General features: G+C 42.7%; 1 protein-coding gene across 1 annotated transcript in view; it reads left to right on the top strand.

Annotated features, from left to right (window-relative positions):
- Positions 1-3,156, top strand: part of AQP4 (aquaporin 4) — an 81,821-nt gene extending 78,665 nt beyond the window's left edge. Inside the window, exon 6 of the mRNA XM_039525739.1 lies at positions 1,853-3,156. The gene's annotated coding sequence lies outside the window, so the exon portion shown is untranslated. The remainder of the gene's footprint in view (positions 1-1,852) is intronic.
- Positions 3,157-17,827: the final 14,671 nt, after the last annotated feature.

Genomic DNA, 17,827 nt, shown 5'->3' with positions numbered 1-17,827 from the left:
TACCCATCACTTTTGATGGCCTTTAGTGTACTGGGTCCCCACTGCAGTGTGGTGTACATGTGTCATTGAAAGGCTCTGGCCAGGGGAGGGGAGGCAGGGGCCATGGCTCCAGCTGTTCCCCACTGCCAGAGCCTTTCCCTGTGGGGAGGAAGAGCTCTGGTGGGAACGGGGGGAGCCAGTGAGCCTTTTTCCCACTGCTTCCTGCTGCCAGAGTCTTTCCAGGCAGCGGAGAAGATGCAGGGAGTTGATAGCCTTTCCCTGTTGCCCCTCTGCCCAAGCCTTTCCCTGTGGAGGAGAAGGGCTCCAGCAGCAGAGAGCTATTTCAGCCATACCCCCACTACCGGAGTCTTTCAATGACTGTCCAGGCCTCACTGTCTCCACTGCTATTTATACCCATGTTAAGGGAGCTATACATTTATGTACACTAAACTGCAGAACTCTTTCAGCAGCATGTAGACACCCCTATATTTCCATTAAAATATTTGAATTCAAGGGAAACAAGTAAAAGTTGATGTTAAAAATTTCATGCAAAAGACCTGGACAGTGTGGTGTCTAGTTCCTTGCCAAATATCCAAATAGTTAGAGAAAATCAAACTTAATGTCCTGTTTTTATTGTTTCTTCAACAAAAATGTGAGCATACACTGCTTTTTACAGTACTGCTGTGTATCGTATTTCTCCATAGACGGTATGGTGTATGTAGGGGTGTAAAGGTGCGTCTATTTTCTTTGTACTGTAAAGCACCCTGAAAGGTAAACTGGGCACTCTTTCCTGTCCAGAAGGGCACTCCCTGTGATCTAATTCAAGATGCCTGGCTACACACACAGTTGTATCAGTTGAATGACTGAATGGTAAACTGGTGCAACTTCACTGCATAAACAAATCCAGACTGAGCCCTGGTCTACACTGGCGGGGGTTGACCTAAAATATGTTGACTTCGTGTAGCTATTCATGTAGATGAAGTTGGCATATCTTAGGTCGACTTACCTGGCCGTGAAGACGGCGGTGAGTCAACCGCTGCCGCTCCCCCGTTGACTCTGCTTCCACCTCTTACAAGCTAGAGTTCCGGAGTCAACGGAGAGTGCCTTCGGGGATCGATTTATCCGCGTCTAGATCCCCGATAGATCGATTCCCTACCCGCCGATCCGGTGAGTAGCGAAAACCTGCCCTCAACACACTGTGTTCTGTGTCCTGAAGACTTTATTTTTGTTTTTTGTTGTGTCCTTTAATCTAAAATAAGTCATCCACACTGAAATATATATTCTCTTAAGAAAAATGTAACAGGTGAGAAACTTACAAAAATATTTTTGTAAATTTTCTTAGGATTCATTCTGGGCAAAACCACACTGTTGTATTATTAGGGCAATACAGACTCCAGCAAGTTTGCTTCTGTGCAGATAATAATGACATGACAGCACTCTTTTCCTACCAGCTCAAATCATTCTTGACTCTCAATTAGCCTATCCAGACAGGGGGGAGACTTTCTTGCTACACTCTGCAGTATGAGTTTATTTAAGAGGGAAATCTCCTGGCAGGATCATGTGGTATTAGTACATTTTGGTGGTGTGTTTTTCCAGAGGAGACAAGCTTGATTTATTTCTGCAACATAGCTACTGTACTACTTATCTCTTTCTCCCCACCGAAACTGCATTCTTAAAGGTGGACATTTAAGATTTTATAGTATCGTAGAGGGAGAGAATGTATATTTAATGGCAAGATGTATTCTCCTGATGCCAACATAATTTTCATATGATAAACTAAATCGGTTAGTATATTTAACTGTTATTTCTGGGAAAGAATTTGCTTCAGTCGTATAATGTCTTTCCTTTTTTCTTTCTTATAATAACATCTTAGAAAGCAGGAAGAGTGTATTACACTAAAACAGCCTTAGAGTGAAGTTCTCCTCTGAAGATATATTACAGCAATATTCCAGGAAAGTGAGCTGCCAATAACCAAGGAGGAGGACTTGCTGATAGGCTGTATTACTCAAAGCGTGACACAAGTGAAGAAAGGGGCAGCTTCAGTATAGTTCTAAGATGAAGCTCAGCAAATGAACAGAGGAGTGGAAAGCTGCTTTGATTTGCCCTCTGCCAGGTACCAGGAGGAAAAGCTGGTGCTAATGTCAAATCTGTTTGTATTTTTTTTGTTTGTTTGTTTTGTCTAGACAAAATATTTGCCACAAATGGTCAGATTTGCATCTGGCATAATACAAGCTCTGAAAACTTGAATGATTAAAATGAATTCCATTGTGTTCACTAATGTGGAGATACACAATGCTATAGAAAAACCTTCCTTCAAACAAAACCACAATTGCATTGCCTGTCAAGTCTGGTAATCCTGTATACAGCCAGACCTGAAAAAGAGCTCTGTGTAAACTCGATAGCTTGTCTCTCTACTAACAGAAGACGGCCCAATAAAGATATTACTTTACCTATCTTGTCTCTCTAATATCCCAGGACCAACATGGCTGCAACAACCCTGGCTATAACAAGATGTGTACAGGGGGTCCCCGGTATACATCAGGGTTGTGTTTTTGAAAAGGGCAATGGATACTGAAATGACGGATACTGGGGAATGTTTCCGTATAAGAAATAATGGTCCACCCACCTTTTCCCGCCCAGTTCCGCCCCCTCCTCCAAGCATGCCCCATCCCAGCTGTTCAGTGGCATGCAGGAGGTGCTGGGAGGGAAGAGAAGGAGTTGATCGGCAACCCACGTGGCTGCTGGCAGACAGGAGATGCTGAGGCAGGGCACTGCCAATGGTTGCTAAGACACAAAAGGTGAAGCAAGTAAGTTGTAAATGAGGAATATGTGGATTGGTACTGATGTGAATTGGAACACATTCCACTATTGATAAGCAATGGATATACAAAACAATGGATAAGGGGGAGACGTATATGGGGGATCCTGTTATATATTCCAACACATCAGATTAATTGTTACAATGCAATTCTTTTTAATGTCTTCAGGTATTTCAAAATTTTATAATGTTAATGTTTGTGTTAGAGAAACAGGACAAAGGACTGGATGCCTTGGTATAAATCACCATAACCCCATTGAATCCTTTGTAACTATTCTGATTTACCCCAGACAAAGATCTGGTCCAAAGGTTGCTTGATTAAATGTGCACATCAGTTATAAACAATGAGGTGAAAGATATTGTCTCTGACTTTTTTAAAGCATATAGGAAAATGGAATATTTCTCCCTAGGCACAATCCAGGATTAAGCTCTGGACAGATAAATACATAGATCGGGATTTCATTGTTTTTGATGCATTTAAATTTGATGATTAACAAAATTTTAATGTGACCGTGTACAAAACCTTGCACCAACATTGTGTGTGTATACGAGGAAAGAGGGGGCAAGAGAGAATATGAACTACTCGTAGAAGTAAATGGCTTTTGTTCTGAATTGGTTGGTCCAATTGCATCTGGCCAGAAAGAAGGAACAGTGAAAGCTGATTCAATAGTAGAAGCTTTGTTTGGTTGACATGATTCTTGGTACTGTAGTTGACCTCATTGTAGGTTGTCACTATGATACATCATTCCTGTCTAAAAATCTGGTGGTATGGTTTGGGTACCTTAAGTTTGGAGGCAAGTGCTGTATGCTGAAGCCTGTAGTGGATCCCCTTAACTCTTACAACTTTTGTGGAAGTAATGGAGAATTTTCAGAAGAGTAGGAGCTAACAAATTACTTCTGGTATAGGTTACCCTCCATGTATCTACACTAGCAATAAATACACCCTGCACACCTATGAGCAAAGACAGAGTAGTAGGCACTGAATTGTGAATCGGGTTGTCTTTGAGTCACAGTGTCTGCTGAGGCTATTCATGCTGTGATGCAATTCACATACCACTCTCTGCTCAGGGCAGTGCCTAAAGTCACTATCTAGCTCTTTGGGCTTGTCTACATGGCACAGCAAAGCACATTAAAAGGGTATAAGCTGAAGAGCACTGTAACATGTTGCACTCAGGGCCGGCTCCAGACCCCAGAGCGCCAAGCAGGCGCGTGGGGCGGCATTGCCCTGGCAGGGTGGCATTTGGCTCCTGCGGACCTTCCGCAGTCATGCCTGCGGGAGGTCCACCGGAGCCCTGGGAGGAGCGGACCTGCCGCAGGCATGACTGCGGAGGGTCCCCTCTTCCCGCGACTCCGCTTGAACTCCCGCAGGCATGACTGCGGCGGGTGCGCTGGTCCCGCGGCTCGGACGGAGCTCCCGCAGGCATACCTGCGGATGCTCCACCGGAGCCGCAGAACCACGGGACCGTCCGCAGCCACTTCTGCCCCGGCCGCGGGACCGGGGAAGGGCGGCGCGAGCGGCGCAGCGCGCCGCCCTGCTTGGGGCGGCGGAATTTCTAGAGCAGCCCCTGGTTGCACTCCAACTGTCCTGTATAGACCCTGCTGGCGCTCTTGGTACCTTTTAGAGCGTGCCAACAGGGTCTACAGGGAGCAGTTTGAGCACAACATGTTAGAGTGCTCTATGAATCACGCCCCTCTAATGCGCTTTGCCATGCCAAGTAGACAAAGCCCTTAGTCACTACCTTCTCTTCTGTTTAGAATAACAATAGAGTTCTGCTAGCTGCTTGACTAAGAAGGGGAAAAAATGCTGGGTTTTTTCCTAGTATGGAAAATACAGGATTCCAGATTTAGCTAGGGTTTTGCCACAGAGGCACCAGAGATTTCTCATTCTGAAGGGAGAATATTTGTATCTGAGTATGTGATCCTTAACCCAGCTAAAGCATGAGCAATGCTGATGGGTGTCAAACACTGAAGTGCATTTCTGATTTTGCTGAGGCTGAACACTTTGTGTTGGCTGGGCTTGTTGAAGCTGTGACTATTTCTATGCAACTGTGTGTTCTGAGAAATGGAGTCTTGGGACAGATATTGGTCCATTGCTGAAGCACTGCAAAGGGACCTTAAAGCTGCCCTAAACGGGCAGCAGCGGATTCCTCCAGAGTATCCTGGGGTCCTTGACTTCAGGGACGGGAGAGGTTGTTTCAAGGTGATGGGGGGGGTGGGGTACTCCTCAGCTGATCTAAGGTACACTTGTTCAACCCCCAGCCAGCCCCAGGCCTGGGACTCCACCACCACCTCTGCTGCACCAAGCTCTGACCTGACAAAGGTGAGATTTAGCTTTTTGTATGTATTAATTAGAGAGGTCTGAATCAAAACACTTGAACTTTTAGGGAGTTTGGAATCCAAATGTACATCTGAATCCAAATTCCTATGGCCGTCTCTAAAATAGGCTGAAACAAAACATGATCTAAACAACCCCAAATGCTGTGGGATCAAAATCCAGACTCTGCAGCTTGGTCCCATCTCTAGTTGTGTTATTGGCTTAAATCCTGTTGTTTTTTATGCAGCCAATGGGAGTTTAGCCTGCTTGAGATTTGAGTAAGACTTTCAGGATTTGGCCTTTTGCCCTCTCTTGCTTTGTCTTGTGGCGACTCTTTTTCCCCTCTTGTTCAGCTCTGTAACATGTTTAGTAAATTTTAAACCTTGTAAATAACAAGTAAAAAAGAAAATTCCTCATCTGACAGTCTCATTGTATCTGTCATCGCCTGTTATACTCTGTGACATGACAGAACCCAATGTGAATATGATACATTATGACATGACACATGACACCAGTTACCCAACATTGTACCTCATTAAAGGGAACTGTAAAGGCATAAGCCAGCAGTGACCCCTTTTCATTAATCTCTTGTTCCTTTCACTGCTGTCATTAGGAGTTCCGTTTTTTTATTCTTGGCCAGTTTCCCAATTGTTTGATCTTGAGTGTTACAGAGAAACACAGAAGAAAACTATCTGAAAGCCTGAGGACCACCATACCTCCTCTCTGCAATCATACAAAGCTGATCTTTTGAGATAGGCCTATCTGGTACTAATAAGGATTCCCTGCCTAATGCCCCAGAGGAAAGCAAAAAAATTGAATATTCCTGGGATAATTTCTTCCTGACCACAAATTTGGTGATCAGAATGAACCTTGTCCACATAAGCAAGAATCATAATGGAAGATCATCAGAATCTAATCTCAGTTTTTACTCCAAAATACAGTTGAATTCCAAAGCAACTAACAATTGTTTTCTCGAATCACAGTAAAGCAGTTTCTACCAGAACCTGCAAAGGCAGAAAATTCCGACCACCTGCTTAGTAAAAAGCTCAAACATGGATTAAGGTTAACTGTGAAGCAAAACTGCTTAGATTGTAATCTCTTTAGATGAGGGACTGTCTTCAATGTTTCTACAGCGCCTGGCACAATGGGATCCTGCTCCGTGACTAGGCTTTCTAAGTGGTATGGTAATACATATAAATAATGATAAATCAACAACAATATTATTTTTACTCTCCGCTGCTCCTTTATGATGTGTAAAGCCACACTGAGACTTTTTTCTGCCAATTTTTTATATAGAGAATACCAGGTCATAATGTGGTGCAGCAGACACACTATTGTTCAATTACACTATCATGCAAAATTGTATATCAGGGGTAGGCAACCTATTGCACGCGTGCCGAAGGCTGCACGCGAGCTGATTTTCAGTGGCACTCACACTGCCCAGGTCCTGGCCACTGGTCCGGGGGGCTCTGCATTTTAATTTAATTTTAAATGAAGCTGCTTAAACATTTTAAAAACCTTATTTGCTTTACATACAATAGTTTAGTTATATATTATAAACTTATAGAAATAGACCTTCTAAAAATGCTAAAATGTATGGCTGGCACGCAAAACCTTAAATTAGAGTGAATAAATGAAGACTCGGCACACCACTTCTGAAAGGTTGCCGACCCCTGTTGTATATGATGAAGAAATTAAGGCTTTTTTCATGTCTGCAGAAAAATGTATTAAGTTCCAAGAGTGGGAAGAAGCTGAGTTATACTTGATAGCTCAAATGTTTAGGAAATGCATATTAAGAATGGAAAAACATAAATCTGATTTTCAATTACCCTGGCTGGTAATGCTCCAGAGTATACAATGCAGGCATCCTCTGGATTGATCTAACATCTTAGAACTGGATAACAAACTTCTGAGCAGTATATGTAGTGAGTACAGCTCACAAACTACTAAGGGTGTCTTCCTAATTTGTATAACATTTTAATAGCAGGAACGGTGACTGAGACATAGATATGTATATAACTCTGGTAAGGCAGATCAATCACTACCAAACAGTGGGGTGGACATCTGGAGATAAGTTGCCAGCTCCTGCAGCTACATTAAAATCAGGTAATACAGCTGCAACCTGTTACGACTGGTATTTCCTCCCAGATAAAAGAGCATATGTATATAATTCAGGTGATGGAAGATGTTTCAAGTAGTATCACTTGGCTGCTTTATCCATGTTTGGCGGAATCGAGGGGTTTTGCAAATGAACAAGGGTAAAACTTTCCTCTCTAGCTTACTGATTCTAATCGGAGTTGGCTGAGTATTGTTACCACCTCAAGATGGTTCATCTGCAGTTGTGAGTTGAACTGGTGGCCTCATTCCAGTTCTTAGCAGACAGATGTTTGCATCACAAAAACACCATTACAGGCACCTTGACTGCTCTGGTGAGGCTGACAATAAAGAATTGAACAGGTATGGAGATAGGAGGCCATCTCTAATGGTCAGTCTGCTGCTGAAAAGGCCACATATTGGCCAACCAGCAACAGGAAACTTGTGCTGTTGCGGATACTGTGCTGCTGTGTGGATAAATGCCCTCACCTTCTTGCATTGTCATTCTCTAGCGGTTCATAAACATTACATGCAGTTTAACAAAAGGGAGACTATACAGGCTTGGATTTGCAATTGGACACCAAGGTCCTGTTATTGAGTTTGCTATTCATGGAAAAATGTCATCTAAAAGTCAGAAACCCAATTTTCTATTTGTTAGTAGATGCCAGATGTTATATTGCAGCTCCGTGGAAGAAATCTGAGTCACTCACCTTGACTAATTGGTACAACCGGCTAAGGGATGTACTAATGTGGAAAAGATTAGTGATACGAAGAATCCTGAATCAAAAAAAAAATTTCTGAACACTTGTCTGCAACTGTGGCTTCATGTTTCTGACTGCTGCTGGGGGGGAAAAAAGACACACTTGCCAATCCACCAAACATATTTTTGTCTTTGCTAAGCTCATATTATATTTTTCTTTATAATTTACAGTCCCTGTACAAAACCATACCAGCTCTGACTGTTTTGGGAATGAATGCTTTAGCTATGGGTTTGTTTGATCTTTAAATGCTCAAAATAAAAAGTTATTTTTAAATACAGTATGAACCCCTTGAGCTCTTTCACTGCAGAACGTACATTTTCTGTCGGTAACAGTATTCTTTTGACATTGCAGGTGCTAAGAGCTGTCTAACGTAAGTGGCAACTCTACAGTGAAGTGCAAATATTGCTAATACATTCTAGATATTGATATAAGGCCCAATTCTGCCAAGAGCTCTGTATGTGAATGTGTGTGGAACCCCATTGACTTCAAATGGTCCACCTGTTTGGACCATTTGTTCAGAAAAGGGCAACAAAAATTATTAGGGGTATAGAACGGTTTCCATATGAGGAGAGATTAATAAGACTGGGACTTTTCAGCTTGGAAAAGAGGCTTCTAACGGGGGATATGATGGAGGTCTATAAAATCATGAGTGGTATAGAGAAAGTAAATAAGGAAGTGTTATTTACTACTCCTCATAATACAAGAACAAGGGGACACCAAATGAAATTAATAGGTAACAGGTTTAAAACAAACACAAAGTATTTTTCACGCAATACACTGTCAACCTCTGGAACTCTTTGCCAGAGGGTGTTGTGAAGGCCAATACTACAACGGGGTTCAAAAGGGAGCTAGATTGATTCATGAAAGATAGGTCCATCAATGGCTATTAGCCAGGATGGGCAGGAATGGTGTCCCTAGCCTCTGTTTGGGATTGGGTGACAGGGCATGGATCACTTGATGATAACCTGTCTGTTCATTCCCTTTGGGGAACCTGCCATTGGCCACTGTCAGAGGACAGGATACAGGGCTTGATGGACCATTGGTCTGACCCAGTATGGCCGTTTTTATGGGCTTCTCAGCACAGGCCTACCTGAGCACAGAAGCTGCATTTTGCTGAAAGTAATGATCCTGGATACACACAGCATGCAATATAGCAGAAGTCCACTACAGCGAGACAGAATGGCAGTGAGAGTGACTGGATAGAGCATTAAATGGGAACTCTGGAGACCTGGGTTCTATTTCTGGTTTGGCCATTGGCCTGATGGATGACATTGGGCAAGTCATTGAATCTTCCTGTCACAGTTTCCCCATCTGTAAAATGGGAATAATGATACCGACTGCCTTTGTGAAGCACTTTGAGATCTGCTGATGTGAAGCACTATCTATAAGAGCTAGGTATTATTATTTATTAATATACTGTTGGACATGAGGCCAAGGGATGCGTGTCTTCAGCCAGCCAAGAAGTATACAGGAGCCTAATTCATAGCCTATTGAAGTCAATGGAGATGCCTCACTAACATCACTGGGTTGGATTTTGGCCCTGGTAATACCAATCCACACCCTGTAGTCACTTGAAGTATGGCTGCTTCTTTTGAAATGTCGTCTTAAAAAAGACCAAATTTTTTTTTTAAGTCCCAGGTTTTGTATGATTTATACACTACAAGTTCCCACTGTGAATAGTATGTATAAAAATAACAGGAAGTAGTAGGGATAAGGTTATAAATGTTTTTTCTCTTCTGTTTGGAGTTTGTCATTAATTTAGTTTTTCTACATTTTTTTTCTGAGGCTTTCTGGATTATTTTGTCCTCCTTCCTCCTCTGATTTCTCATGAGACCTGGTGCCCTTTCAGTTGCAGTCTGTAGGCAAAATGCCACCTTTGACTCATTCCTGTCATAAAAACCTAGTGCCAGATTCAGCCCATGCTACACTACGGGGTTGCGTACCTTAGGTCGACTTATTGCGACATCTACACTGCACTGGGTTGATGGGAGAAACTCTCCTGTCAACTTACCTTATGCTTCTCATTCCAGTGGAGTACCAGATTCGACAGGAGAGCAATCGGCAGTCGATTTAGCGGGTCTTCACTAGACCCACTACATCAATCCACCGGTAACTGGAGACAAGCCCAAAAAGAGTAATTCCGTGCTCTGCAAGATGTCCCATTGGAATCACTTCTCCCACAGCAAGGTACTACTCCCTACAGTGAGAGTGAGGGCAGCTGAATCTCACCTGAAATGGGGAACATTAAATAGGTCCCAAATTTAGAGCAAGATTCTTTTGATGCCCTTAGGCTGAATACTGCCTTAGTACAGGATTAGTTCCATTGACTTCACTGGGACGCCTTGAGGAGTAAGATACTACCCAGCATGAGTAAGAGCAGCACAAGGTAGCCATTCGTTTTGTATTAAAATTGTCCAGAATGCCTAAAACCCAGTTGCATTTCTGTACAAGATGCAATTAAAACTTGCTGCTTTCCCACACCCCAGCCTTTCCTTCTGCCCTACTTACCACTGAATTCCCACCCCCTGCAGCTGCCTCTTTGCCTTACAACATCCCATCTTTCTCCATGACTTTCATGCCAGCTTGTAGGCTTTATCTCCCTTGTCATCCCAAACCTGTACTTTTATTTAAAAGCATTATTGAAGGATAGGTGATCTTTTTACCTTTCTCCTCAGTAACTCCCCCTCAGCTAATAAACAGGGGAATCAGTAGGATTTACAACTACTGAATTCCTCTGAACATCAGGCCACTTACTTGCCTAAATATGAAACCAGGGCCAGATCCTCGAAGGTGGTGCCTAATGCCCTTTGAGGATCTGGGCCTAGATGCCTAACTTTTAGGCATCCAATTTTGAAAATTTTGGTTCTTAGTGTGTCTAGCCATATTCTTCACAGGCAAGAGAGTAATGTAACACTGCCATGTTTCTTTAAGGATGAAATTTGCCCCTGTGCAGAGGAGCAGCTCAAGACCTTATGGACCACATAAGCCCTTACCCCAGGGTTTATATGGTGTACAAGACCATGTATGGGTTCTCCGTACTGGAGTGAATTTCACTGTAACTAACTTCCAAAAGAAATTCAGTGTGAGAGAAAACATTAATGTTTAATGAGGGGGAATGCCTCTCTCTATCAATATTGTCTGTCTCCAAGTCTCTAAAAGGATCTAGCAAATAACAAAGTTTAAAAAGGAATTAAATTCTATTTTTCAAAGTAACATGATAGTGTTTCTTTAAACCTAACAGATATTGGATTAACTACTATTTCTATCTATTATTAGGATACTTACTAGCCTATGAATTCCTGTACATTACCAGAATCCACATTTTGGGTATAGACACATACTTCTTAAAGGTACCCGAGTGTACTTAGAATTATGCCAAGACTTTGCAGGCTGTTTCTAGAGCACTGACAACAACATTGATAGAAAACAGTTTGTGAGCTGGAATAGCATTTATGAATTGTCATGCAATTGATCCAGCTTTTCCTCAGGATTTTAACTTCCAATTAACTCCCAACAGTCTCTGTGTGGACAGAAATATAAAAGTCTGGGATTATCCTAGAAATATCACACCTCTCAGTACACACACAGACATTTTCATATACCGGTGTTGACTTCAGGTGGTAGTTACTGACTTGACAGATGGAAACCCCAAAATAAGTGTTGTCTGTCTGAAATGGACTCTGATACCTGCATCAGATTGAAAATGTTTTGCCTAATATTGTTTCAGTTGCTACCTAAAATAACCATATGTGAAAAAGATAATTTGCTTTGTACAACTCTTTTGGTCTATAGTCAGTTTAACTGCTTCCTCAATATAGCTTGGGCAATGAAAATCAATCAGCTTGGCTTCACGTCTGTTTATAGTCATGGTCTTGTTCTTACTGCTCCAATATTTGGGGTTCAAACACTGCAGAAGGATGTTTATTGATATAAAGGCAACTTTTTTCACTGGAATTTGAAGAATAGTGCAGGAACATTTCTATTGGTGGTAGATTTAGAAAAAAAAATCTTGCTTATACATCATTTAAAATTTGGACCAAACAGATTGCCGATATGCCTTTAGTACCTGCTCAGAGGCATTTTGAAGGGAACAAAAATGAAACACAGAGGTAGGGTCTGATCCCTTGGGCTGCACAGTACCTTCCATTCCTGCTGAATGCAGTGGGAATTGAGCACATAGCCCATCACAGAATCAAGCCTTTATAGAATACAGTAATACATTTCAAGGCCTGCTTCCACTAAAATGAATGGCCAACACACACACCCCCATTGCTTATAATGGGGGTAGGATTGGGCCCTAAGAAAGAGGAGAACATTAGCAGCATTTTAAAGCTGGTGTTATGAACAGCAGCTAGACTAGTTCTAGTATTTGGGAAAGTTTCTAATAAGAACTATGAATGGGAGCATTTGAATTAGAGGCTAAATAAAAGGACCAAAAGATTTCACAACACTACCCTCCCCATAATGGCACAATCCATCAGTTGAGGAAAGGAGGGCAGACGTGGTCAAGGCATTGTGCTTAAAGGATATCCACCAGATACAGCTATACAGTAACAGAGAGTGACATTCTTCATGTTATATCAGTTTAAAAATCCAGATAGCTCGAGATATTGATGTCAGCTACTAGGAACACCGGGCTTCATTGCCCATGGACATCAGCACAGCCAGCACCTGTCTGTTCAGCAGGTTGTGCGCCTCGCAGTGAAGGAATAAACATGATCAGCTCCCCCTCCCCCTGCTCTTCCTAGGCAGCAGCACCAGCAGCACATAAGGAAAGGTGTGCCTCCCACCAGTCTGTGTCAACACATGGAGTTCAGTCAGGTGAGGCAACCCATAATTACTTGATTCAGATTGCAGATGATCACTTCAGTAGCGTATACGCAGAGCCACCAGTTACAAGGGGTGGAATTGCCTTTTTAATTTCCTTTCATCCATTTTAAAAGCAGAACCCCTCTTCCTGCATTTATTTAATGCCCCATGTAGGGCCTGATTCAGTAATGGCCTGAGCAGGAAGGATCTTACAAGGCTGTGCCTTAAAATAAATAAAGGACAACAAAGTCAGCACAGAAAAGAAGCCCTGTAAGGAAAAGTAGAGAATAGGATTTGTGCATTGTCAAATATTAGAGCCAAAATCTATTCAATTTGGCCTAAATGGTGACAAAGATTATCTTTTTCACTGTCTGTTTTGCTAATTGTTTTAACTAGAGGATATGTCTTTCTTGTGGGGAATTGACTATTAATTTCAAAAGCACAAACATGTTTAATGCCTTAGAATTAGGATACTACATTAATTTTCTTTAAAAAAAGTTTATCTATATATTGTTTCCAAATTTTATTTACTTGTTAATACCAGACCTTTTATTGAGTGCAGTTTCATGCATTCTTTCACCAGTCAAGTCAACATTACTGTCTTTTTAAAACAGCTGTAAATCTCTTTGATTGGGACTTGAGGCTGGAATCATTCGTGTTGTGTTAAACTAAACTGTCTTATCTCCTTGAGTGCCATGAAGCCCCTAGCATGTCCAGAGCTGCATCTGTACATCGCCTAGGGATGCCAATACTTGAAGGCTATTAATAAAGACATTTGGGGAGGAAATAGAGAGAGATTTTAACCCCCAATGAAATGCATTTGAAGAGATGACTGAGTAAGAAAATACTACTTTTTTTTCCCTTTTGGATTAAAAAGAATAGGGATTATTCCTTTTAAATAGGAACAATCAACCACCCTGGAATGGAGCCATTATTTTCAAAAGCACGGTGCCTGCTGAGCATTTGCAGTACAAGCTTTTATCTTAAACAAAATCTTCCATAATCCATGAAAACCTTTAGAATTACACATAGAAAGGAGAGGGAAAGGTGGTCCTATGCCACCTTTCTGCCTCTCCTGATCCAGGGCTGGCACAAGTTAAAGCTACCATTGGGCTGCTTTAATTTACACAAGCTAGAACTGCCCTTACTGGCCAGGAATTGCAGAAATTCCAGCTGCAGCAATGCTCCTCTCTGCCCTCAAATGGACATAACGCACCTTCTACAGGGCGTGGGTCTGGAGGGGCTGGCATAAAGCCAGCTCTGTCATCTTTACATCAGTGCAGGATCTCTCTAGCAGAGACGAATCCAAGGATATCCCTTTAAGGCAGATTTCAGGTCACTTTGTGCTCTGTTGGTGTTACAGTGACCAAAGTGGGCCCCAGGATTTGTCCCATAATCTTTAAATACTTGCAAGAAAGTAAAATACTAGTGTACCAAGGATCATATAAGCTCCTAGATAGAGAGGTTAGATTAGAAGAGAAAAGTCAAAGAAATGGCTTGTTTTTCAAGTGTCTACAAGTGCTGGTATGGTTTAGGGTTGTGTCTCTCTGCCGTAACATTTTCAATGGGTGTGTGAAAGGCATAGCCTCTGCTCCACACAACACACACACTCCTTGTGCAAGATTAAACCATTCGAGGCAGGCAGTAGAACAAACCCCAAAAAAGTGACCAGGCACAAATAGACGTTATATTATTAATAGTAGTAATATTTAGTAGTGTTACTGTAGCACCAAGGAGCACCAGGTCACCATTGTGCTAGATGTGGTACAGACACACAACAACTCTCTGCCCCAAGGAGTTTACAGTCTAAGTAAAAGACGAGAGACAACGCTTGAATACAGACCGGAGTACAAGGAAACAATGAGACAGGATTGGTCCGCGTTCTCCACAGATGCTCTCAGCTTACTTGAGGGCTCAAGCCAGGTCACTGATGTTCCTCAGGGATGTTTCCAAACTAGACACTTGTAAGGTTGCTACTTGGTCCTCTGCGATTGTTGTTCAAGCAGCCTCCGATCGCACCTTTGAACTGCACTGCTTGGGAGTCACCTGAGTGGAATACACGTCTGCAACCACTGGAAGCAAAAACGGGCACTTATTTGTTTTGTAACTGTTGTTCTTCAAGATGAAGGTGCAGACGTGTATTCTGCGACCCACCTTCCATCCCCTCTCCCTCAGAATCTTCAGCCAGCTTCTCTGGTGTGAAGGAGCTACGGGGAGGTGGGGGCGGCACTGCCCTTTTATAGCTTTGGGCGGGGCCACAAGGAGGCATCGGGCACAGGCACCACTCTGAGGGGTACTGCTAAGGGAAAAATCTCCCATGTTGACCCATTTGGCATGAACTCACCTGAGTGGAATACATGTCTGCACCCACATCTTGAAGAACAAGAGTTACAGAACAGGTAGGTAACTCTTTTTATTTTCTTTCTTATTGTGAGCGGTCTGTCTGTCAGCCCCTTCAGTAAAAAGTGTTCTAGTGTACTAGTGTTCTAGTAAAATATATATATATTTATTTTTAGATGGATGAAATTCTGTGCTGCATTTCTAAGAGGGGCAGCACAGAACTCACAGCCCAGGTGGAGGAAGGGGCTAAGGTAGCTGTGAGAGGGAACCCCTCTCTTCCAATCCTCTTTGCTTTTCACAGACCACTCAGGGACCTTGTCTTCTGGAGATACCACTGTGCAATTTATTTATGGCATTTCAGTCCACCACCTTCTACATACTAGTGCAGTCACAGTATTTACAACTTTCTCCTGTTACACTACCCTTCTCCAGAGGCAGAAGGAGAAAAGGTATCTCCTCCCAGATAACTCCCTTTTATCAGGCCCTAATAGCCTGCCCCTCTCTTCTACTTCTCCCTCTTTGCACTTCCTTCCTGTGATCTTTTATCCAGTCTCCTTGTTAATGGGCTAATTAGCTACCCAACCCCAATCTGAGCTGGTAATCAGGAATGCCTCTCCTTCATTACTCTCCCCCCAGGGCCCTAATTGGTTAAACAGTGACTGGAGTGCTGGTTCAGTTGCTGATTCCCAGCACTCTGTCACAGTGGCTTTAAGCCATCCTTGTGCCCTCCTGGTCCTAGGCTGCTCCAGAGGTTGGAGAGGCCCACAGCATAAGTTAGAGAGACTTGGGGACCTGTCTAAGTTATGGCAGCCATCTAGAGATAGCCAGTGTCTTCTCCCCTGACATATTCCTCCTACCATCCTGCCCCACCCCAACCTACACCGCGGCTTGCAAAATTGTCCTCAGTAAAAAGCTTATAGACTAGTTCCTGCTCTGGGAGAATCCTCCTCTGACCTAATCCGTGGTTTTTATAGCCCAGTTATGCCACTCCAGCCTTTTTTATCTGGCATATAGGGCTTGGAATGGGGGGTGAGGATCTCACCCAATGTGTGTTAAATAATTTTGACATTAAAAGAGAAGGCTGCCCCCTACTATCACAATGCTCCTTTTGTAGCAATACTTCAGCAATCTCAACATACAGACAACACTTTCTTCAAGGAAGAAAATCCAAGATAATGGTGTTTTTTTTCCTTTTTACCAACTTATATCTTAAAAGTTCAAACTTGTATCATGACCCAACTCACAGCCAAGTCTTATAGTTCTTACCCAGATAAAACACCAGCACAAGCAGAGAAATTGGTGTCCTTTTAAACAGGGAAATTCTTAAGTTCAGTGGTTTCTTGAGTGCTTTATAAACCCAGATAAGAATAGAACAGGCAGGAGTATTCTAAATGACAGAAAAGACACAATGCCTACTTCAGTTCAAGCTGTTTTAAAGACTACAGGGCCCAATACTTCACTGTTTATCCTGTTTTATGCCAGGGTAATTCCACTGAAACCAGTGGAAACCCACCAATGTAAAATTGGACTGACCAAGTAGACAATGAGACCCTTTACATACTCTGAAATCTCAAGAAAAAGTTGTAGTAGTGATTGACTTTATCTCTGTTCAAAATGTGCCTTGAGTTTTTCTCCTTGCAATCTCTCTTATTCACCCCGATATCTGCTGGAAGATCAGGGTGGTTAAACATTGGAATAAATTGCCTAGAGAGGTTGTGGAATCTCCATCTCTGGAGATATTTAAGAGTAGGTTAGATAAATGTCTATCAAGGATGGTCTAGACAGTATTTGGTCCTGCCATGAGGGGAGGGGACTGGACTCGATGACCTCTCGAGGTCCCTTCCAGTCCTAGAGTCTATGAATCTATGAATCAATACAGCGATGCACAGACAATCCAGGAAGTTTTTGGAAAGTGTAGGGGACAATTTCCTGGCGCAAGTGCTGAAGGAACCAAGTAGGGGCAGAGCTCTTCTTGACCTGCTGCTCACAAACAGGGAAGAATTAGTAGGGGAAGCAAAAGTGGATGGGAACCTGGGAGGCAGTGACTATGAGATGGTTAAGTTCAAGATCCTGACAAAAGGAAGAAAGGAGAGCAGCAGAATATGGACCCTGGGCTTCAGAAAAGCAGACTGACTCCCTCAGGGAACTGATGGGCAGGATCCTCTGGGAGAAAAACATGAAGTGGAAAGGAGCCCAGGAGAGCATTTTATTTTAAAGAATCCTTATTCAAATTGCAGGAACAAACCATCCCATTGTTTAGAAAGAATAGTAAATATGGCAGGCGACCAGCTTGGCTTAACAGTGAAATCCTTGCTGCTCTTAAACACAAAAAAGAAGCATACAAGAAGTGGAAGATTGGACAAATGACCACAGAGAAGTATAAAAATATTGCTCAGGCATGCAGGAGCAAAATCAGGAAGGCCAAATCACACTTGGAGTTGCAGCTAACAACGGATGTTAAGAGTAACAAGAAGGGTTTCTACAGGTATGTTAGCAACAAGAAGACGGTCAAGGAAAGTGTGGTCCCCTTAATGAATGAGGGAGGCAACCTAGTGACAGAGGATGTGGAAAAAGCTAATGTACTCAATGCTTTCTTTTGCCTCTGTCTTCACGAACAAGGTCAGTACCCAGACTACTGCACTGGGTGGCAGCACAGTATGGGGAGGAGGTGACCAGACCAGCCCTCTGTGGAGAAAGAAGTGATTCAGGGCT

This window comes from Mauremys reevesii, linkage group 2 (genome assembly GCF_016161935.1).
Source record: "Mauremys reevesii isolate NIE-2019 linkage group 2, ASM1616193v1, whole genome shotgun sequence".
In the NCBI taxonomy this organism is placed as follows: domain Eukaryota; kingdom Metazoa; phylum Chordata; order Testudines; family Geoemydidae; genus Mauremys; species Mauremys reevesii.
The sequence above is the reverse complement of the archived record's forward strand: the minus strand, read 5'-3'. Positions and strand labels throughout refer to the sequence as shown.